Raw genomic sequence first — 21,657 nt, forward strand, 5'->3', positions numbered from 1 at the left:
AAGACGGCCTAACGGTGTGCGGGACCGTAGCCCAGCTTCATGGAGACGGTTGCGAATGGTCCTCGCCGATACCCCAGGAGCAACAGTGTCCCTAATTTGCTGGGAAGTGGCGGTGCGGTCCCCTACGGCACTGCGTAGGATCCTACGGTCTTGGCGTGCATCCGTGCGTCGCTGCGGTCCGGTCCCAGGTCGACGGGCACGTGCACCTTCCGCCGACCACTGGCGACAACATCGATGTACTGTGGAGACCTCACGCCCCACGTGTTGAGCAATTCGGCGGTACGTCCACCCGGCCTCCCGCATTCCCAGTATACGCCCTCGCTCAAAGTCCGTCAACTGCACATACGGTTCACGTCCACGCTGTCGCGGCATGCTACCAGTGTTAAAGACTGCGATGGAGCTCCGTATGCCACGGCAGACTGGCTGACACTGACGGCGGCGGTGCACAAATGCTGCGCAGCTAGCGCCATTCGACGGCCAACACCGCGGTTCCTGGTGTGTCCGCTGTGCCGTGCGTGTGATCATTGCTTGTACAGCCGTCTCGCAGTGTCCGGAGCAAGTATGGTGGGTCTGACACACCGGTGTCAATGTGTTCTTTTTTCCATTTCCAGGAGTGTATGTTGCCTGGTCGTCTCGTTTCAAATTGTATCTAGCGGACCTAAGTGTACGGGTATAGAGCCAACCTCATGAGTCCATGGATCATGTATGTCAGCAGGGCACTGTTCAAGCCGGTGGAAACTGTAGTAGTGTGGGCCGTGTGCAATTGGATATGGGACTCCTAATACATCTGGACACGACTCTGACAGGTGACACGTACGTAAGATATGCATTCCGACGGACTTGGACAATTTGAGCAGTACAATACGTCACCCCACAAGTCCAGAATTGCTACAGAGTGGCTCCAGGAACACTCTTCTGGGTTTAAACACTTCCTCTGGCCACCGAACTCCCCAGACATGAACATTATTGAAACACGAACTGCTGCTAGCATGAGTTTCTTAGAAGTAGATACCTTAGAGGTTGCGAAGCAACTCAAATCGCTTGATACGGGCAAGTCTTCAGGTCCGGATTGTATACCGATTAGGTTCCTTTCAGATTACGCTGATACAATAGCTCCCTACTTAGCAATCATATACAACCGCTCACTCACCGATAGATCTGTACCTACAGATTGGAAAATTGCGCAGGTCACACCAGTGTTTAAGAAGGGTAGTAGGAGTAATCCATCGAACTACAGACCTATATCACTGACGTCGGTTTGCAGTACGGTTTTGGAGCATATACTGTATTCAAACATTATGAATCACCTCGAAGGGAACGATCTATTGATACGTAATCAGCATGGATTCAGAAAACATCGTTCTTGTGCAACGCAGCTAGCTCTTTATTCGCACGAAGTAATGGCCGCTATCGACAGGGGATCTCAAGTTGATTCCGTATTTCTAGATTTCCGGAATGCTTTTGACACCGTTCCTCACAAGCGACTTCTAATCAAACTGCGGGCCTATGGGGTATCGTCTCAGTTGCGCGACTGGATTCGTGATTTCCTGTCAGGAAGGTCGCAGTTCGTAGTAATAGACGGCAAATCATCGAGTAAAACTGAAGTGATATCAGGTGTTCCCCAGGGAAGCGTCCTGGGACCTCTGGTGTTCCTGATCTATATAAATGACGTGGGTGACAATCTGAGCAGTTCTCTTAGGTTGTTCGCAGATGATACTGTAATTTACCGTCTAGTAAGGTCATCCGAAGACCAGTATCAGTTGCAAAGAGATTTAGAAAAGATTGCTGTATGGTGTGGCAGGTGGCAGTTGACGCTAAATAATGAAAAGTGTGAGGTGATCCACATGAGTTCCAAAAGAAATCCGTTGGAATTCGATTACTCGATAAATAGTACAATTCTCAAGGCTGTCAATTCAACTAAGTACCTGAGTGTTAAAACTACGAACAACTTTAGTTGTAAAGACCACATAGATAATATTGTGGGGAAGGCGAGCCAAAGGTTGTGTTTCATTGGCAGGACACTTAGAAGATGCAACAAGTCCACTAAAGAGACAGCTTACACTACACTCGTTCGTCCTCTGTTAGAATATTGCTGCGCGGTGTGGGATCCTTACCAGGTGGGATTGACGGAGGACATCGAAAGGGTGCAAAAAAGGGCAGCTCGTTTTGTATTATCACGTAATAGGGGAGAGAGTGTGGCAGATTTGATACGCAAGTTGGGATGGAAGTCATTAGAGCAAAGACGTTTTTCGTCGCGGCGAGATCTACTTACGAAATTTCAGTCACCAACTTTCTCGTCCGAATGCGAAAATATTTTGTTCAGCCCAACCTACATAGGTAGGAATGATCATCAAAATAAAATAAGAGAAATCAGAGCTCGAACAGAAAGGTTTAGGTGTTCGTTTTTCCCGCGCTCTGTTCGGGAGTGGAATGGTAGGGCAATAGTATGATTGTGGTTCGATGAACCCTCTGCCAAGCACTTAAATGTGAATTGCAGAGTAATCATGTAGATGTGGATGTAGATATCTGGGATGCCTTGCAACGTGCTGTTCAGAAGGTATCTCCACCCTCTCGTACTCTTAAGAATTTATGGACAGTGCTGCACGATTCATAGTGTCAGTTCGCCCCAGCAGTACTTCAGACATCAGTCGAGTCCATGCCACGTCGTGTTGCGACACTTCTGCGTGCTCGCGAGGGCTCTACACGATTTAGGCAGGTGTACCAATTTCTTTGGCTCTTCGGTGTGTAACTGCTGGGCACAGCAAAAGTCTGACGCAGATTAGTGAAAACACAAGTAAACAATGCGAATACGAAATTGTGTCCCGTATTCTCTAGAAGCAGCAACAGCGTCTCCATTACAAAACCTGCACACAAATGCCAAATGGGCACTGTGAGTATTTCTGTTAGGTCTACAACTTTGCTTTCGAGGTCTTCTCTAGAAGTTAGGATATCGTTGTGAAATATTACAAAACATTTATGATTCAAAGTATTGGGCATCGCTGGCCCCTACTTTTCCCCATATTTCGGGCAGCACACGAATTTCGCGGCGGAAGAACTGGCCGTCTTTCGAGGAGATCCACGAATCGATCGATTTTTGCAATTGGTCGGATGACCGGAAGTGCTGGTCAGCCAGGCCGTGTGCCATTGATCGGAAGGAGGTGTCAGTCAGAGGGAGCAGTGTGTGAAGAGTACAACGGGTGGAGTAGGACTTCCCATTTCGACGTTTCGTCGGCCTATGCGTCGTGGGGTCGAGCACTGCCGCGCTGCAGAGTCACCTTTACAGGTCTGTAGCTGCACTGTGGCCGTTTGCCTTTCAGTGCGCGGCTAAAACGCATCAACTGCTTTCGATAACGAACACCTGCCACTGTTTCTATCGGTTCCAGGAGCCTGGTAACCTTCCGCTGCCACGCCGGTCTTCGACGTCAGTCACTGTTCGTGAGGCGCTGAAACCATTCTCTGCACGTTCTTTCACTAACAGGTCTCTCACTACTGGTCTTACCCAACTGTTTACAAGCCTCAACCGCCAATGACGTGAATTCTGCTCTCAAGTTGACATATTCAATCGATACTAACTTTATGATGCAATCAGAAATCAACTAATATTTTGATCGCATTATGGTTACAAATGCTAAGCTTATTGTATGAAACTTACGACCTGCCACCTGCACCGCCACTTACCGTCACTGCCATCTATTGAAAACGATGGACGCAAAGTTGTAGACCTAATAAATACACGCAGCCCGCTTAAACAATACAGATGAAGTGGTCATCAAAAAACATTGTCACAATTTCACTCCTGTATAGTCAAGCGGAAATTCGTAACTTGAACGTCGCGAAGTGGAAACTTACTTCTGTAACCACATGTTTTTTTTATTCACATGTTATTTTATCCTACACCTCCGAAAATATTTCCTGCTCGTCGTATAACAGCATCTATATGTTTCACTATAGGTAAGAAAGGCTTAAATGATGTCTTAACGGTTTAAGAGCTGCTGGGGATTTTAAGGAAGTTGTATGAACACCTTGGCCATCGTTGGTCTGTTCTACGTCGCATTCAGGCCTTACCAAACGTTCAGTGCTGCTATAGACCCTCCCAGATCTGGTTCATGGTTTTCATTGAATGAAGGCCAACGATTTGTCTATCTATCTGGCTCGTGCTCATTTTAGAGAATATTCTGGAGACGATGAAAACAGTCTCCCCTATCTCACTTCTTCTGAAAGGAAATATTGACACTGTGACGTCTAGAATCAGAAAGGGACACCCGGGCAGCATGAAGTGGAATGGACAAATTTATTTTTGTAGCAACACTACCAAAATCACCTGATAAAGATATGGGCTTAGAGGAGTTTTCCCACTTCACAACGCCGCGCCTTATTCTCCTCAGGACAGAGTTACACGAGCGTCTTCCTAGGGCTTTCAAATTTTGTCCCCCCGCCCTCCCCCTCTTCCAAATACCTGTATTTTCCTAACGTGGCGCACACGGACTTCTTCCTTGTTCCTCGAACTAAGTAACCACAAATTTCCACAAAGACGCTAAGGTGGTTTTTTTTTTTTCAATGACATTTTTCTCAACAGTCAAACTAAGCACTTCCGTAGCCACATATACCCAAAGATAGCAAGGACAAATGAGTGCAAGAACTATCATGCAGTCATCTTAACGATTTGTGAATTTCCATGCTGACGGGAATAATGTACAGAAGAACGCAGAATAACACTGACGATCTGTTAGATGACAATGGCTTTCGGAAATGGTGAAGACGCGAGAGAGGCAGTTCTGGCGATGCAGCTGATAATGAATTCAAGGCTCAAGAACGATAAGGTGACGTTCATAGTGTTTGACAACACAGGAAAAAGATCAATAATGCAAAATGCTGCAAGATATTGCAAATGCTGAGGAAAGGGGTGTGGTATAGGGACAGACGGTGAAATATCTACTGTAACGAGGGTCTAACGATAAGAATGGCATACCAAGAAAGTGTATGAGATGCAGTCATTCGCTCATACTGCTCAATCCATACATCGAAGAGGCAATGACAGGAATAAAAGAATGGTTCATGAATGGGACTTAAAATCAGGGTGAAATGCATCAATGATAAGATCCACTGATGATACTGGTCTCTTCAGTCAGAGTTAGGAAGAGTACAGGACCCATTAAGTGGAACGAACGGTCTAGTTAACAACCGATATGAGCTTACAGTAAACGGAAGAAATACGAAAGTAATGGGTATAATGCTTGTGTAGCAAAACCGAGTTTAACAATAAAATTAACATCAAAATTGGGACCACGAAGTAGATGACTTTCAGGAGATCTGATACCTTGGAAGCAAAATAACGTAACGGAAGATGCAAGAAAGGTAAGCAATTGCAATGAGGGCATTCCTGGCAAAGGGCTCTATTGGTATACAGGTATCAAACACACACCGTAAATTGAGGAAGCAGTTTCTGGGTATGTACGTTTGCATGACAGCATTGTGTGGCAGAGGATCATAGACTGTGGGAAAAATGGAGAGGTGCAATACAAGAATGTTCAAAATGAGATACACAGATAAGACACGAGCAAGTTCCTGGTAGAACCAGCGAGGAAAGAATAATGTGGAAAGGGCTGAATAAAAAAAGGAATCACAATGGGATCACGAAGTTGACACAAGAGAGGAATTCGTGGAGGGCTGCATCGAACCAAACAGATGACTGGTGACTCGAAGAGGAACACGTAATCTGCTTATTCGCAATATTTCAGTACGAGCTCTTACGAATTTAATTGTTTCATTCGCTGAAATCACACATTTTGCTCCGAAAGTGCATACGCACAGTATAGACATAATTTATCCTCAGATTTCTACTAATACAGTTAGATAGGAGTCATGATACCTTTAAATAAAATTTTCTTCCTTTAGGATGTCATACTGATACACTTGGTTGGGGGATGCATACTGCGCCATTACTTTTGACCTTAATTTTTTTTTTCGAATAGGTAGGTGTAATGACGTACACCGTAAAACAGACGAAATTTTCTATAGTTCAAAGAGTGGTGCCCTCAAGCTCGTCGAAACCGCTCGACCGCTCTGGTCATTAGCAACGCGCCCCTTCGCAGAAGGCAACCCATCCGACTCCCGTGTGCGGCGGGGAAAGCGGCCCCGCGGATCGATGGCGCGGCGTGCGCCGGCCGGGCTGTGGGGACGCCCACGCACGCCGCCACAACTGCGTCACGACGCCGTGCGACGCTGCCCCCCCTGCGGGTGCGGGACGGCGCCGCGGCGTCCACATAGCGGGAGCTGGCGTCCGCTGAGCACCCGATGTCTTGCGATGGTCGAGCAAATGGGGCTCCGCCCGGGTTCCCGGGTTCGATTCCCGGCGCGGTCAGGGATTTTCTCTGCCTCGTGATGACTGGGTGTTGTGTGATGTCCTCAGATTAGTTAGGTTTAAGTAGTTCTAAGTTCTAGGGGACTGATGACCACAGATGTTAAGTCCCATAGTGCTCAGAGCCATTTGAACCATTTAGATGGGGTTCCTCAGGGTGGCGTACAAGGACCAATAGTGTTCCTTGAGATGGACGAAGACACCTGTGTACTATTTGCTAATACAGAAGAAGTATTGGACAACGTAAATGGTGGAAACCTCAGACGAAATGTCTGTACGCTGTAGGACGGGAGAGTAGGCAAGGGACATCTTGAGACGAACGGGTAGAAAAGGGTACACAGGGTTGCATACTACTACCATTATGTCTCCTAAAGAAATATCAAGACACTTTCGTACGATCTAACGACATTAAAGAAGCGTTAGGAAATTTGAAATGGAACTAGAAGTTCGAAAATCTATAGCGAGGAAGATTAGGGACAGAAGCCATATGTATGGCGGGCGACATCTTGAGAGTGATGCGTACATGAGATTCCTCAGGGCTCCACACAAGGACCAGCATTATTCGCTAAGAGAATCAAGGCAAGTTCGTATGATCTGTCGACCTAGAGAAAGTTGAGGACTACGTGAAACTGTGGAAATTGGTCTTAAACGTCAGGAAAGGTGGGTATGCCTTAAGGCAAGAACGACTGGGGATTAAAGCTGTCTTTTGGTACACTGGATATCTCGGAAGCGATGTGTAGATGAGGTTCCGCAGGGTAGCGTACTAGGCCCAATACTGTTCCTTACAAATATCAAGATATTTTCGTGCGATTTGACGAAATAGACGACGAGATCAACAATGTAAAGTACAGCAAGATGTTCACAAGCCTCTTACTAAAGGTGAACCCTATAGGAACGAATAATAGGGTTTTGACCATTTGAGGCATGCTGAAAGTGAAGCGTAGATGACCACCTTAGGATAGCAAACTAGGGTTAATAGGTCACGTTCATACGATTGGTCGATTTAGAAAAATACGGAAAGATATTAGAAAGCCCCAGAAACACAGGGAGGAATATTAGTATTTTACGTCCCGTCGACAAGTAGGTTATGAGAGACGGTATTGCATCCCAATGGGGAGTGATCGAGAAATAAACAAGCTTCATCCTTTTTAGAGGATCCTCTACTGGTCTTCACGCATTTCGCTATAGTTTTCTAGAGTTACCGTCTTCCTCTGTATAACATTATCACGCGCATAAAGCACCATGGAACTTCCGAAGTTGTAATGCTCTTAGATCTCTCCCTTGAGGTACGCCAAAAGTTACTTTAACATCTGAAGATTTCTGTGCATCAAGAAATCTGGGAGGAAAACGTCCTCAGTATTTCCCTCATTGCAAAATAGTGCGAAAGAACTACACTCCAAATCACTTTAGAGCAACACGAATAGCGACGCAAGTAAAAAAGTTCTAAGGCATTTGCTTAGAGTGCGGAAACTTGCCTATAGATATTCTCAGGCGATGCCCATACATTTCAGCCAATACTGTACATTCACAACACATTTAATTAGGGTATACCTAGTTTGTAGCCTTTCTCCTGACTTGGTGGTCAGGAGACACGAAAAAATAATCCGAGAATTACGATGATCCACGAACAGTTAAAATGCGCCCCAATGTACGGAGATTGGCGGCTTCTATGCCTAAGGAGAGCGGATGTTGCTGGAAGGGGTTGCAGACGTGATCAAACAGGGGCGATCAATGAACCGAGTAATAAACCTTATGCCCATTAAGTATACCTCAAACAATATTGGTGGAATTCGGGGAAAACTGGGTGGTGCATTGTCGTGCTGAAGAAGCAGGTTGCCTGTGAATTGACACGTATGTGATCTACATTCTGGAAATTATTGTGAAGTGCATCGTAAAGGACACTTCCCATTAGACACATAACAGGAATTCCACCCATTCCATTTATACATGGAGCGTGGGGAGAATGACCGCTCAAATTCCTGTGTGCGCGTTCTACTTACTCCCTTTCTTTCGTCGCAGTCCCTTTGTGAGCAAAGGCCTGCCGTATATTCAATGCAACTTGTCCATGACACTTTGGAAGAGGGCTTTTGCGGGTTAGTTGATAGCCATCGGTAAGATCAGTTCTTTCAGCCATCTCCGTGACACTCACTGACGGGTCGAAAAAACCTGAAACCATTCTTGCTGTCCTGCTCTGTATACGTTCGTCAGTCTCTGTTACTCATATCTGCTGGAGGTCCCCAGCACTTGAGAAATATTCCAGGATGGTTCGCAGGTCTGTTGTCTCAGCAATCTCCTTTGTAGACTGATTTGATTTCATTCTCCCAGTATCCTGCAAATAAACCGAAGTCTGACAAAGAGCCAGTCTCTTCATCCTATTTAGACCCACTCTAGACATAATATAGCCACCCAACACTATTTTTTTTTTTCGTGGTGCGGGGTGCTAAATTTTACATTGCTTCGCTTTTAATGATTTAAAGCAAGTTGCACATCTGTAACCACATTGCAATCTTATCAAGGATATTCGTGCAGGTGTTTTTAGCCAGCAAATCTATAATACTACATTAAAAAATCACAGATAGTTATTGAGCGATTTACTTGAATTTTTTACACATAGCTCTAATACACACTCGGTTGGACACATGATAAACAACATATTACTGTAGTAAATATTCAGGTGGAGAAAGTATATGATTTTTTTAAAATATTTCTATACCATCAAATCAACTTAGACTCATCTTAAAAGATTTCAGTTCCCAGTCAAGGTTTTGTGCACAATAATAAAATACAAGGCATAATCTGAGAGGGAGGGCGGAAGAAGAGATGAATGGGCAGGGGGACGGGAGATTAAAACGTATATCCAGTTTTAATTCATATTCGAGAAATGCGAAGTATTCGCGGGTTCGCTAATATATAATATAAACGGCAATGATTCCAACATATTTTCCTGGAGCGCGCTAGAAATTATAGGTCCATGACTGCAACCAACATAACAAGCTACACTATTGGATTAAAAGTATCCAGACACCCCCAAGAACATACGTTTTTCATATTAGATGCATTGTGTTACCACATAGTGCCAGCGAACTCAGTAGTCATTAGACATCGTTAGAGAGCAGTACGCGGAATTCACGGACTTCGAATGTGGCCATGTGATCGGGTGTCACATGTGTCTTACGTTTGTACGCAAGATTTCCACACTCCTAAACATCCCTAGGTCCACTGTTTCCGATGTGATAGTGGAGTGGAAACGTGAAGGGACAGATACAGCACAAAAGCGTACAGGTCGACCTCGTCTGCTGATCGACAGAGACCGCCGACAGTTGAAGAGGGTCGTAATGTGTAATAGGCAGACACCTATGCAGACCATCACACAGGAATTCCAAACTGCATCAGGATCCATTGCAAGTACTGTGACAGTTAGGCGGGAGATGAGAGAATTGGATTTCATGATCGAGCGGCTGCTCATAAGCCACACATCACGCTGGTAAATGCCAAACGACGCCACGCTTAGAGTACGGAGGGTAACCATTTGACGATTGGACAACAATGTGGTGATTCGATGGCAGGGTGTGGGTATGGCGAATGCCCGGTGAACGTCATCTGCCAGCGTGTGTATTGCCAACAGTCAAATTCGGAGGCAGTGGTGTTACGGTGTTGTCGTGTTTTTCATGGAGGAGGCTCTGCACCGTTTATTGTTTTGTGTGGCATTATCACAGCACAGGCCTACATTGACGTTTTAAGCACCTTCAAAAAATGGTTCAAATGGCTCTGAGCACTATGGGACTCAACTGCTGTGGTCATCAGTCCCCTAGAACTTAGAACTACTTAAACCTAACTAACCTAAGGACATCACACACATCCATGCCCGAGGCAGGATTCGAACCTGCGACCGTAGCAGTCGCACGGTTCCGTAAGCACCTTCTTGCTTCCCACTGTTGAAGAGCAATTCGGGAATGGCGATAGCGTCTTTCAACACGATGGAGTACGTGTTCATAATTCACGGCCTGTGGCGGAGTGGTTACACGACTATAATATCCCTGTAATGGACTGGCCCGCCAAGAGTCCTAAACTGAATCCTGCAGAGCACCTTTGGGATGTTTTGGAACGCCGACTTCGTGCCAGGCCTCACCGACCGACATCGTCTCTTCAGTGCAGCACTCCATGAAGAACGGGCTGCCATTCTCCAAGAATCCTTGAACGTATGCCTGTGAGAGTGGAAGCTGTCATCAAGGCTAAGGGTGGGCCAACACCATATTGAATTCCAGCATTACCGATCGAGGGCGCCATGAATTTGTACGTCATTTACAGCCAGGTGTCCGGATATAGCGTACCTCGTCTCTACCATCCTCCGTCTAGTCACAAATTTCGTTACGCGTTTGTGTGGGAATGAGTTAGATGCTCTTGGAGTATAATGTAATATGTAAGCGTAGGCTTCCGCGGCCGTTGTCTTCTTCAATAAAATTCTTCAGGGTATCAGACCGCATCGTCATGATTTAAAATGCGCCAACGTTTCGGCCAGCGTTGCAGCTAGCCTTCATCAGGGCCTTACGTTACGTTAACGTAAGGCCCTGATGAAGGCTAGCTGCAACGCTGGCCGAAACGTTGGCGCATTTTAAATCATGACGATGCGGTCTGATACCCTGAAGAATTTTATTGAAGAAGTATAATGTAATACTTCACGTACCTCATGTCTTCATACATCGCTTGCAGGACTTCATGGCAACAAATGCGCGAGTGGAGTATCGCAATTTCTTTTTGTTTTGGGTGTTTGAGGGAGGGATGGGGTGTCATCAGCGTGCAGCTCCCTCCAGTACCAGGGAGTTTATTCCCTGATGTCGCAATAGATAATCATTTTATCATCCTCTTCTTGTCAGTTATGCTCCACTACACTCGTGGAAATTTTTTGAATGTGAAGACCGATATTTAATACCAGTTTCTTTCTTTTGGTCAAGATGTTCTCTTTGTCTTTACTTATCTGCCTTTTACGTGCTCCTTTCTTCCACCGTCATGTGCCATTAAGGTAGCAGAATTCCTGCAATTGATCTACTTCGTGGTCACAAATTTTGGTGTTAACTTCCTCGCTAATGTTATTTCTGCTACTTATCATTAATGTCGTCTTCCTTAGGTTTACTCAGAATCCATATTGGGTACTCATTAGACCATTCCATTCAAAAAGTCGAGCAATTCTTCCTCACCTACAATAAAAATTGCAGTTTCATTCGGAATTTTAATCCTACTCGTGAAACTACCTTCTTTCGAAGTTACTTATTAGATATACAGATTGAACAGGGAAAACACTGCATCACTGCTTCACACCCGTTTCAGGCAGAGCACTTGGTGCTTTATCTTATACTCTTCCCTCTTGATTTTTGGACACATTGAATAGCAGCCGCCTTTCTCTATAGCTTAAACTTACTTTGTTGAGAATATTGCACAATTTTAGATCGTCAGGTACTTTTCCTAGGGCGACAAATCCTATGAACACGTCTTGATTTTCCTTAAGTACTGCTTCCATTATCCATCAAGACGCCAGAAGTGTGTCTCCGGTACCATAACCTTTCCTAGAACCATGCTAATCGTCATCTAACAGATACTAGATTTCATTTTCCACTCTTCTGCGTATTATTCTTGCCAGCATCTTCGATGCACGGGCTAATACGCTCATTGAAAGATAATTTTCACTCTCATGTACCCTTCGTTGTCTTTGGGATCGCGTGGATGAAATTCTTCCGGAAATCTGATGGTACATCTGCAGGCTAGCTGACACTACAAACCCAGGGTGAACAGTCGTTCTGTTGCAACGTCCCGTACTGATTTTAAAAAATCCAAAGGAATATCATGCCTTCTGCCTTATTTGCTCTCAAGACCAGCAAAGCCCTGTTAAACTCTGGCCCTAATAGTGGATCCCCTTTGTCTTTAATATCGACTCCCATTTCTTCTTCTACTACATCAGACAGTTCTTTCCCTCGTACGTCTTCGGTGTACTCTTTGAACCAATCCGTTCTCTCCTCTGCGCTTAACAATGGAATTATTATTGTACTAATGTTGACACATTTTCCTTTAATTTCACCGAAAGTGGTTGTGTTTTGTGTATGCTAAATCTGTCCTTTGACGACCATTTATTTTTCGAATTCTTCACGTTTTTTCTGCAACAGTTTCGCTTTTGACCTCCCTGCACTTCTTTATTTCATTTCTAAGTGATTTTATTGTTTTATTCCTATCTGTCCCTGTACAATTTTGTCAACAGAAGTATTTCTTCTGTTGCCTAGGGCACCTTTGGACTTGCCTTCTTTGCACCCTTACTTGTTTGTTCAACTTCTGTCATTGCCCTGCTTAGACATGTCCAACTGGACTACCTACTGTAATCTTCGTTATCACCATGTGTATAACCTGAGAGAACTACAAACACTTCTCATCATTCCTTAGTACTCCAGCGTCCCACTACCTTCCACACTGGTTCTTCCATACTCTTCTTTTAAACTTTAGTCTACTCTTCATTATTACTAAATTCCGATCTGAATGTATACATGTTTCTCGGTACACCTTTCGATCCAGTATATGATTTCAAAATCGCTGTCTCACTATGATGGAAATTAGCTGGGATCCTCCTATGTCTTCAGGCCAAGTATATCTCCTCCGCTTGTTATTTCTGAACAACAAATTTTGTATTACTAACGGAAATTTTTTGCGGAACTCACTTTGTCTTGCTTCTCTCTCATTCCTCCTACCGAACCCGTATTTTACTGTGACTCTTCTATTCCCTCACCCATTACAGTGACTCAGTCCCCCATGATTATTAGATTTTCATCACTTTTTTTTGTCATCAGTCTTCTGACTGGTTTGATGCGTCCCGACACGAATTTCTCTCCTGTGCTAACCTCTTCATCTCAGAGTACCACTTGCAACCTACGTCCTCAATTATTTGCTGGATGTATTCCAATCTGTCTTCCTCTACAGTTTTTGCCCCCTACAGCTCCCTCTAGTACCATGGAAGTCATTCCCTGACGTCTTAACAGATGTCCTATCATCCTGTCCCTTCTCCTTATCAGTGTTTTCCACATATTCCTTTCCTCTCCGATTCTGCGCAGAACTTCCTAATTTCCTACCTTATCAGTCCACCCAATTTTCAACATTCGTCTCTAGCACCACACCTCAAACCCTTAGATTCTCTTCTGTTCCGTTTTTCGCACAGCCCATGTTTCACTACTATACAATGCTGTACTCCAGACGTACATTCTCAGAAATTTCTTCCTCAAATTAAGGCCAATATTTGATATTAGCAGACTTCTCTTGGCCAGAAATGCCCTTTTGCCATTGCTAGTCTGCTTTTAATGTCCTCCTTGCTCCGTCCGTCATTGGTTATTTTACTACCTAGGCAGCAGAATTCCTTAACTTCACCTACTTCATGACCATCAATCATGATGTCAAGTTTCTCGATGTTCTCATTTCTACTACTTCTCATTACCTTCGCCTTTCTTCGATTTACTCTCAATACATACTCTGTACTCATTAGACTGTTCTTTCCGTTCAGAAGATCATGTAATTCTTCACTTTCACTCAGGATAGGAATGTCATCAGCAAATCGAATCATTGATACCCTTTCATCTCGAATTTTAATTGCACACCTAAATCTTTCTTTTAATTATATTACTGCTTCCTCGATGTACAGATTGAATTACACGTTCAATAGTCCCATGTCCTTCCTCCATATCTTCGTCTTCAACTTGTGGCGCCAGCATGTATACCCGAACTGTTGTTGTTGGCGATGGTTTTCTGTCCATTCTGATGAGAATAATCTTACTGCTGAATTGTGAGTAGTAAATCACTCTCCAACTTAAGTTCGTATTCATGACGAATCATACTCCCGTTACACCATTTTCTGCTACTGTTGTTATAACACTCTATTCGTCTGACTAGAAATTCTTATCTTATTTCCATTTGGCTTCAATGTCCCGCACCATAATCTGAGCCATTACATTTCTCTTTTCAAGTTATCGGGCTTCCCCTCTTACATTTAGACTTATGACATCCCATCCTGTGACTAATAGAATGTTACGCTTTCATTCACTATTCGTTCTTCTTCTCATGGTCACGTCTCTGTTACAAATCCCCTCCTGGAAAACCGAATGGGGGATTTACCATAAATCTTTTGTCAAGGAAGTGATCGTGAAACTTTTTTCGATTTGCAGGCCGCGTGGACACACATTACGTATCTTCATAGGGTAGATTCCAGTGCCGTCTGCATCCTTACGGAGATGATCGTTTACCGTCTCTTAGGGGCAGTCTCCCACCACAAAGGCAAGAGAGTGCGCCAAAGCTCTTTCCAGGCCTCCCGCCGTTGCAGACGATTTTTATTCAAAATTTGAGCACTGGCAGTGATCTAGGTCAGAATCCAGGGCGTTCTGATTATCAACCAAAGACGCTAAACCCCAAACGCGACCGATATTTTCAGACGTATGCCCTGGCATGGAGGGGATCATAGTGTCCTATATATGCCTTTACATCTGAGCTCAGAACACGTTCTTAGATTCCAAAGTAGTATTACAGCGAAATAAAATTCCTAACAGTTTTTCATAGCGTTGTATATTTACTTTTGTGGAAAACCATCCTGATAAGGAAATCTTTAAATTTTTTCACGTGTTAGAGGACAATTAGCTATCACAAAATGCAATATCTCTGCAGTACTCCTTACAAATGCATAGCACACATTTTAATCATACACGCCGACGCATTTATTTTGAAGATGTTTTTTCTCGTTTCAATGACGACATAGAAGTTGTTCTAAATCCATGTTATAGGCCCAATTACGTAGATACTGTCCTCCAAAACTGGACAGTAGCCGTGCTGGCGATCTTCACACAGTATTTCTTCTCCAGTTCGTCGAAGCGTGTATGTTTGGGTCTCACAAATGCTGAAACGCCCGAAATAAATCACTCACTCACGTCACACAAAGCTATTTGCCGTCGGTATTTGCGTCCGTAAGTAAATACATCATGTGCATGATTAACACTATTTACCGTTGAAATAAAACAAGAAGCGTCTGTGTATCATTCTAGTGAGCCCCGGTGGGAATAAAGCCAACGGGTAGCACTCTCCCTTTCCCAACAAACCAAACGTATTCGCTAGAGACGCTTTTATGTACTTTGGTCTGGCCGGTTATGAATTTGTTCTACACTCCTGGAAATTGAAATAAGAACACCGTGAATTCATTGTCCCAGGAAGGGGAAACTTTATTGACACATTCCTGGGGTCAGATACATCACATGATCACACTGACAGAACCACAGGCACATAGACACAGGCAACAGAGCATGCACAATGTCGGCACTAGTACAGTGTATATCCACCTTTCGCAGCAATGCAGGCTGCTATTCTCCCATGGAGACGATCGTAGAGATGCTGGATGTAGTCCTGTGGAACGGCTTGCCATGCCATTTACACCTGGCGCCTCAGTTGGACCAGCGTTCGTGCTGGACGTGCAGACCGCGTGAGACGACGCTTCATCCAGTCCCAAACATGCTCAATGGGGGACAGATCCGGAGATCTTGCTGGCCAGGGTAGTTGACTTACACCTTCTAGAGCACGTTGGGTGGCACGGGATACATGCGGACGTGCATTGTCCTGTTGGAACAGCAAGTTCCCTTGCCGGTCTAGGAATGGTAGAACGATGGGTTCGATGACGGTTTGGATGTACCGTGCACTATTCAGTGTCCCCTCGATGATCACCAGTGGTGTACGGCCAGTGTAGGAGATCGCTCCCCACACCATGATGCCGGGTGTTGGCCCTGTGTGCCTCGGTCGTATGCAGTCCTGATTGTGGCGCTCACCTGCACGGCGCCAAACACGCATACGACCATCATTGGCACCAAGGCAGAACCGACTTTCATCGCTGAAGACGACACGTCTCCATTCGTCCCTCCATTCACACCTGTCGCGACACCACTGGAGGCGGGCTGCACGATGTTGGGGCGTGAGCGGAAGACGGCCTAACGGTGTGCGGGACCGTAGCCCAGCTTCATGGAGACGGTTGCGAATGGTCCTCGCCGATACCCCAGGAGCAACAGTGTCCCTAATTTGCTGGGAAGTGGCGGTGCGGTCCCCTACGGCACTGCGCAGGATCCTACGGTCTTGGCGTGCATCCGTGCGTCGCTGCGGTCCGGTCCCAGGTCGACGGGCACGTGCACCTTCCGCCGACCACTGGCGACAACATCGATGTACTGTGGAGACCTCACGCCCCACGTGTTGAGCAATTCGGCGGTACGTCCACCCGGCCTCCCGCATGCCCACTATACGCCCTCGCTCAAAGTCCGTCAACTGCACATACGGTTCACGTCCACGCTGTCGCGGCATGCTACCAGTGTTAAAGACTGCGATGGAGCTCCGTATGCCACGGCAAACTGGCTGACACTGACGGCGGCGGTGCACAAATGCTGCACAGCTAGCGCCATTCGACGGCCAACACCGCGGTTCCTGGTGTGTCCGCTGTGCCGTGCGTGTGATCATTGCTTGTACAGCCCTCTCGCAGTGCCCGGAGCAAGTATGGTGGGTCTGACACACCGGTGTCAATGTGTTCTTTTTTCCATTTCCAGGAGTGTATAATAAAAGTAGCTTCGTGGTGAAACAGAAAGCGTACGCTAAGGAACCGAATCATTAGGAGTACATGTTTAATAGCGTGTTGGTCCGCTTCTGGAATCAAATATAGTAGCCATTCCGCTTGGCGTGGATTCATGGAGTTTCAGCAGGTGTACGACCCCCAGTGTTTACGCACATCTGACGCACTTGTCATGAATTACGAGCTGGTGTTTTGTGGGAGAGGAGCCGGCACCGTCAGTGTTCCAGATGTGTTCCATAACGTTCAGATCAGCCGAATTTGGTGGCCAAAACATCAGCGGCAGTTCACTCCCAAGCTACTATGGCTTTGCGAAAAGGGCTGTTATCCTGCTGAAAAATGTCTACGCTGTTGGGGGAGAAATGAAGCATTAACGGATGCAGGTGGTCCGCAATACTATTCACTAACTCTACAGCTGTCATGATCAATTACTGCTACAGGTCCCACAAAAATGCAGGTGAATGTCCACCATAGCACAACACTTCCATAACCTCTAGCGTCCACACGTACGAAATATGATACAGTCGGGCGATATTTTTTGTCACAGTCAGAAATAATGTTTTGAGTTGGCAGGCGTACGAATCACGTATTATAGAGTCTCCCCTTCACGCTCGTCATTTGTTTCAAGTTTCTCGCAGTCACAAGAAGGTGGCAGCACTTTCGAAAAGAACAGTATTGGGCGGGAACGAAGATGACACGTGACATAAGAGATAAGAAACAGAAATGTTATAGCTTGCGAGGAATAATCATGATAAATATAAGCAAATAAGTCTGAATACTCAACTTACGCCACGTTCTAAGTTTGTGCACGTGTGTGCAAGTCTCATGACAAGTGTACATGTACTGCATCAAATTTAATACAATCGGACTGTATGACTAAATTTTGCACTTTATAAGGCCAGTTATGTTTGCATATGTGTGAATGACGTAAAAACCAAATTTAGTTTGTTTGCTGCCTCTTATTTGCTGTAAATGAGAAAATGCTGATAGTTTCGCAGGCTATATAAGAAATATTTAATAATTCGACAGTGTTTGCATTGTATGTGTACGTGGTTCTTAGGTTTGACGGTTTCAGAAATTCTAGAGGTGCTACTGGAGCCAATAGACCAAAATATTTCGGACGAAAGGGAAAGATATGAAACAAAGAAGCGTAAATCTATACAAGCCATCCCACCAGCATGCAAAACATCTAGGAATGCATTGCATTTGTCAGATATTTACGCTGTGAGACAAAAATGTGCAGCTAGATCTAGAGTGCAAGGTTGCTCCCCTCGTAAGTTCGTAAAATGTCAGACTTGTGATGCGTTGCTCCGTTTCACTTCAAAAAGGAATTGCTTCATAACTTTTGGCACAGTGCCAAACAGCTTAGAATGAGGAAGCAAAAATCCCAAATTCAGTAATGTTCATATACGGGTAATCTCATACATTATTATATAAGTGTAATGAAGGCCGTTTTGCAAACTCTAGACTCTGGAATGATTGTATCTTCGACCCTTTTACATACTCCACCGTTCAGTTTCATAGAAAGCCTTGAGTACATAAAAAATAATGTATAAAAGTATGAAGATAGTAACTGTTCTGAAAGAACAGATACTAATGATGACCATGCAGCTTCTCTAGAAAGAAATGATAAATTAAACGAAACCCTCAGCTGCCAACAGGTGTTGTTGATATATCTCAATGGGGACAGGTGAAAACGTGTGCCCGGACCGGGACGCGAAACCGGGGTCTCCCGCTTACATCGCAGACGCTCTATCCATACGTTCTTTTTTTTTTTTTTTTTTTCGATGCATATGTTCGGGGCGGACATCCCATGACACCCGTTCAGGTTGTTCGTTGATCCGTTCACTCAGTTTTTTTTTTTTTTTTACAGAGGGTAGCTAGCAAACCCTCTGACCGAACACGCTGAGCTACCGTGCCGGCATGCCTCTGAGCAACCGAGGGCACAGATGAATAGCGCGACAGCAGGGACTTATCCCTTGCACGCTTCCCGTGAGAGCAACATTCCCAACTGTCGATAACCTACATTCGTAATGATCCTAAAGGATATTTGCCCATTCGCTCATTAATGGCGCCAACTAAGGTGAGGATTCCTGTAAAAGTTCAGGCAAAGTGTGCGCATTCGCACAGAAGGACGTCAATGGTCGGGTAGCCTTTAACTGTATGAAGATAGTAACTGTTCCGAAAGAACAGATACCAATGATGACCATACAGCTTCTCTAGACAGAAATGATAATTAAACGAAGCCTTCGGTGGCTCAGATGGATAGAGTGTCTGCCATGTTAGCAGGAGGTCCCGGGTTCGAGTCCCGGTTGGGGCACACATTTTCAGCTGTCCCCTTTGAGGTATATCGACAACAGCTGTTGGCAGCTGAGGGTTTCGTTTAGTTATCAATTCTATGTATAAAATCTCTGATTTCTGTTAATTAATGTTTAATAACCCAAAATCCCTTAAAATTCCCATAAACAGCAATAAATGTTTTATACATTTGATTATTTTAGTGTCTCAGATACCTGATGCATCGTTTTCTTTTTCTTTTTTTTCTTTTTACAAATTATTGGCTTTCAGTGATGCTAAGAAGTGAAATATTACGAATTCTCCGGTTATTTCTTTAAAAGTATGGTTTCAGGTCCCTAAGGATAACCGCCATGCGTCCACGGCGCTGTGCATATTTCAAGCAGCCGTCTAGCTGGATGACGGCGTATCCGGAGACCACCATCGACCTGATGTGCCTGTAGAGGCGGTTCGTCCTACCAGGCGACGCGTCTCCGTTGACACAGAGTCAGATCTCGATAAAGCTGCGCCCACTGCGATCGTGACAGACAACGGGGATGGGTCGACATGCGGTACCCCACGTTCAACAATGTACAGTGAACGGTGTGTAAAGATATAGCAGTTCTGTTTTATAAAGACTACTCTACGGCATTGTCCCCCTACCTAGGTTGCATTTAACCCGAATGTCTTGCCCAGCGCAGAGTCCCAAGCAAGTGGAAAGAATCGCAGGTGACTCCTGTATGTAAGAAGGGTAAAAGAATTGAGCCGCATAAATACAGACCAACACTGTGGTATCGATAGCAACGAGTTCTACAGTTGGCACTACGGCAGACACCGAAGACAGCGCCCTCTAGCCGGAGCGGGAGAGATCTACGAGCTCCGCTCCTGATTCTGCCCATTTTGATCAAGAGCAGGCGGCCGGGACACTTCGCTTCAGCTTTGCTCTACATACGACGGGTCTCAGCATCGCACCTCATCGCAAGCTATGTAACCATGTATTAACTTGTTTTCTGCACCAGTAAATCACTTTTACTTACGTGCAGTACCGACGTATTTTCCCTGCTCCTGCTCTTACCCACGCGCCGCCTTCCAGGCGGGATACATAAAATACCACTAACTTCGGTTTTCCGCAGAACCTTTGAACATATTGTCAGCTCGAACATAATATTCTGGAGCCTAAGAAGCTTACACCCACGAATCAGCACGGTTTTAAAAAGAATCGCCGTGCGAAACTCAGCCTGCCCTTTTCTCATATGATATACTGTGAATTATGCATGAATGACAGCAGGCAAATTACATGCACTACTGGCCATTACAATTGCTATACCAATAAGCAACTCAGACGATAAACGGGTATTCATTGGACAAATATACTAGAACTAACATGTGATTCCATTTTCACGCAATGTGGGTCCATAGATCCTGAGAAATCAGTACCCAGAACAACCACCTCTGGCCGTAATAACGGCCTCGATACGCCTGGGCATTGAGTCAAACAGAGCTTGGGTGGCGTGTACAGGTACAGCTGCCGATGCAGCTTCAACACGATACCACACTTCATCAAGAGTAGTGACTGGCATATTGTGACGAGCCAGTTGCGCGGCCATCATTGACCAGACGTTTTCAATTGGTGAGAGGTCTGGAGAATATGCTGGCCAGGGCAGCAGACGAACATTTTCTGTATCCAGAAAGGCCCGTACAGGACCTGCAACATGCGGTCGTGCATTATCCTGCTGAAATGTAGGGTTTTGCAGGGATCGAATGAAGGGTAGAGCCACGGGTCGTAACACATCTGAAATGTCCACTGTTCAAAGTGCCGTGAATGCGAACAAGAGGTGACCGAGCCATGTAACCAATTGCACCCCATACCATCACGCCGGGTGATACGCCAGTATGGCGATGACGAATACACGCTTCCAATGTGCGTTCACCGCGATGTCGCCAAACACGAACGCGACCATCATGATGCTGTAAAAAGAACCTGGATTCATCCGAAAAAACGACGTTTTGCCATTCTTGCACCCAGGTTCGTCGTTCAGTACACCATCGCAGGCGCTCCTGTCTGTGATGCAGCGTCAAGGGTAACCACAGCCATGGTCTCCGAGCTGATAGTCCATGCTGCTTCAAACGTCGTCGAAATGTTCCTGCAGGTGGTTGTTGTCTTGGATACGTCCTCATCTGTTGACTCAGGGATCGAGACGTGGCTGCACGATCCGTTACAGCCATGAGCATAAGATGCCTGTCATCTCGACTGCTAGTGATACGAGGCCGTTGGAATCCAGCACGGCGTTCCGTATTACCCTCGTGAACCCAACGATTCCATATTCTGCTAACAGTCATTGGATCTCGACCAACGCGAGCAGCAATGTCGCAATACGATAAACCACAATCGCGATAGGCTACAATCCGATCTTTA

At 45.3% G+C, this 21,657-nt stretch overlaps 1 non-coding gene across 1 annotated transcript; it reads left to right on the forward strand.

Moving 5' to 3' along the window:
• The first annotated feature begins 19,212 nt into the window (after nucleotides 1–19,212).
• On the forward strand, nucleotides 19,213–19,287 carry Trnat-ugu. The gene has a single exon. It is a non-coding gene; the product is annotated as a tRNA-Thr (tRNA).
• Nucleotides 19,288–21,657: the final 2,370 nt, after the last annotated feature.

This window comes from Schistocerca piceifrons, chromosome 10 (assembly GCF_021461385.2).
Source record: "Schistocerca piceifrons isolate TAMUIC-IGC-003096 chromosome 10, iqSchPice1.1, whole genome shotgun sequence".
In the NCBI taxonomy this organism is placed as follows: domain Eukaryota; kingdom Metazoa; phylum Arthropoda; class Insecta; order Orthoptera; family Acrididae; genus Schistocerca; species Schistocerca piceifrons.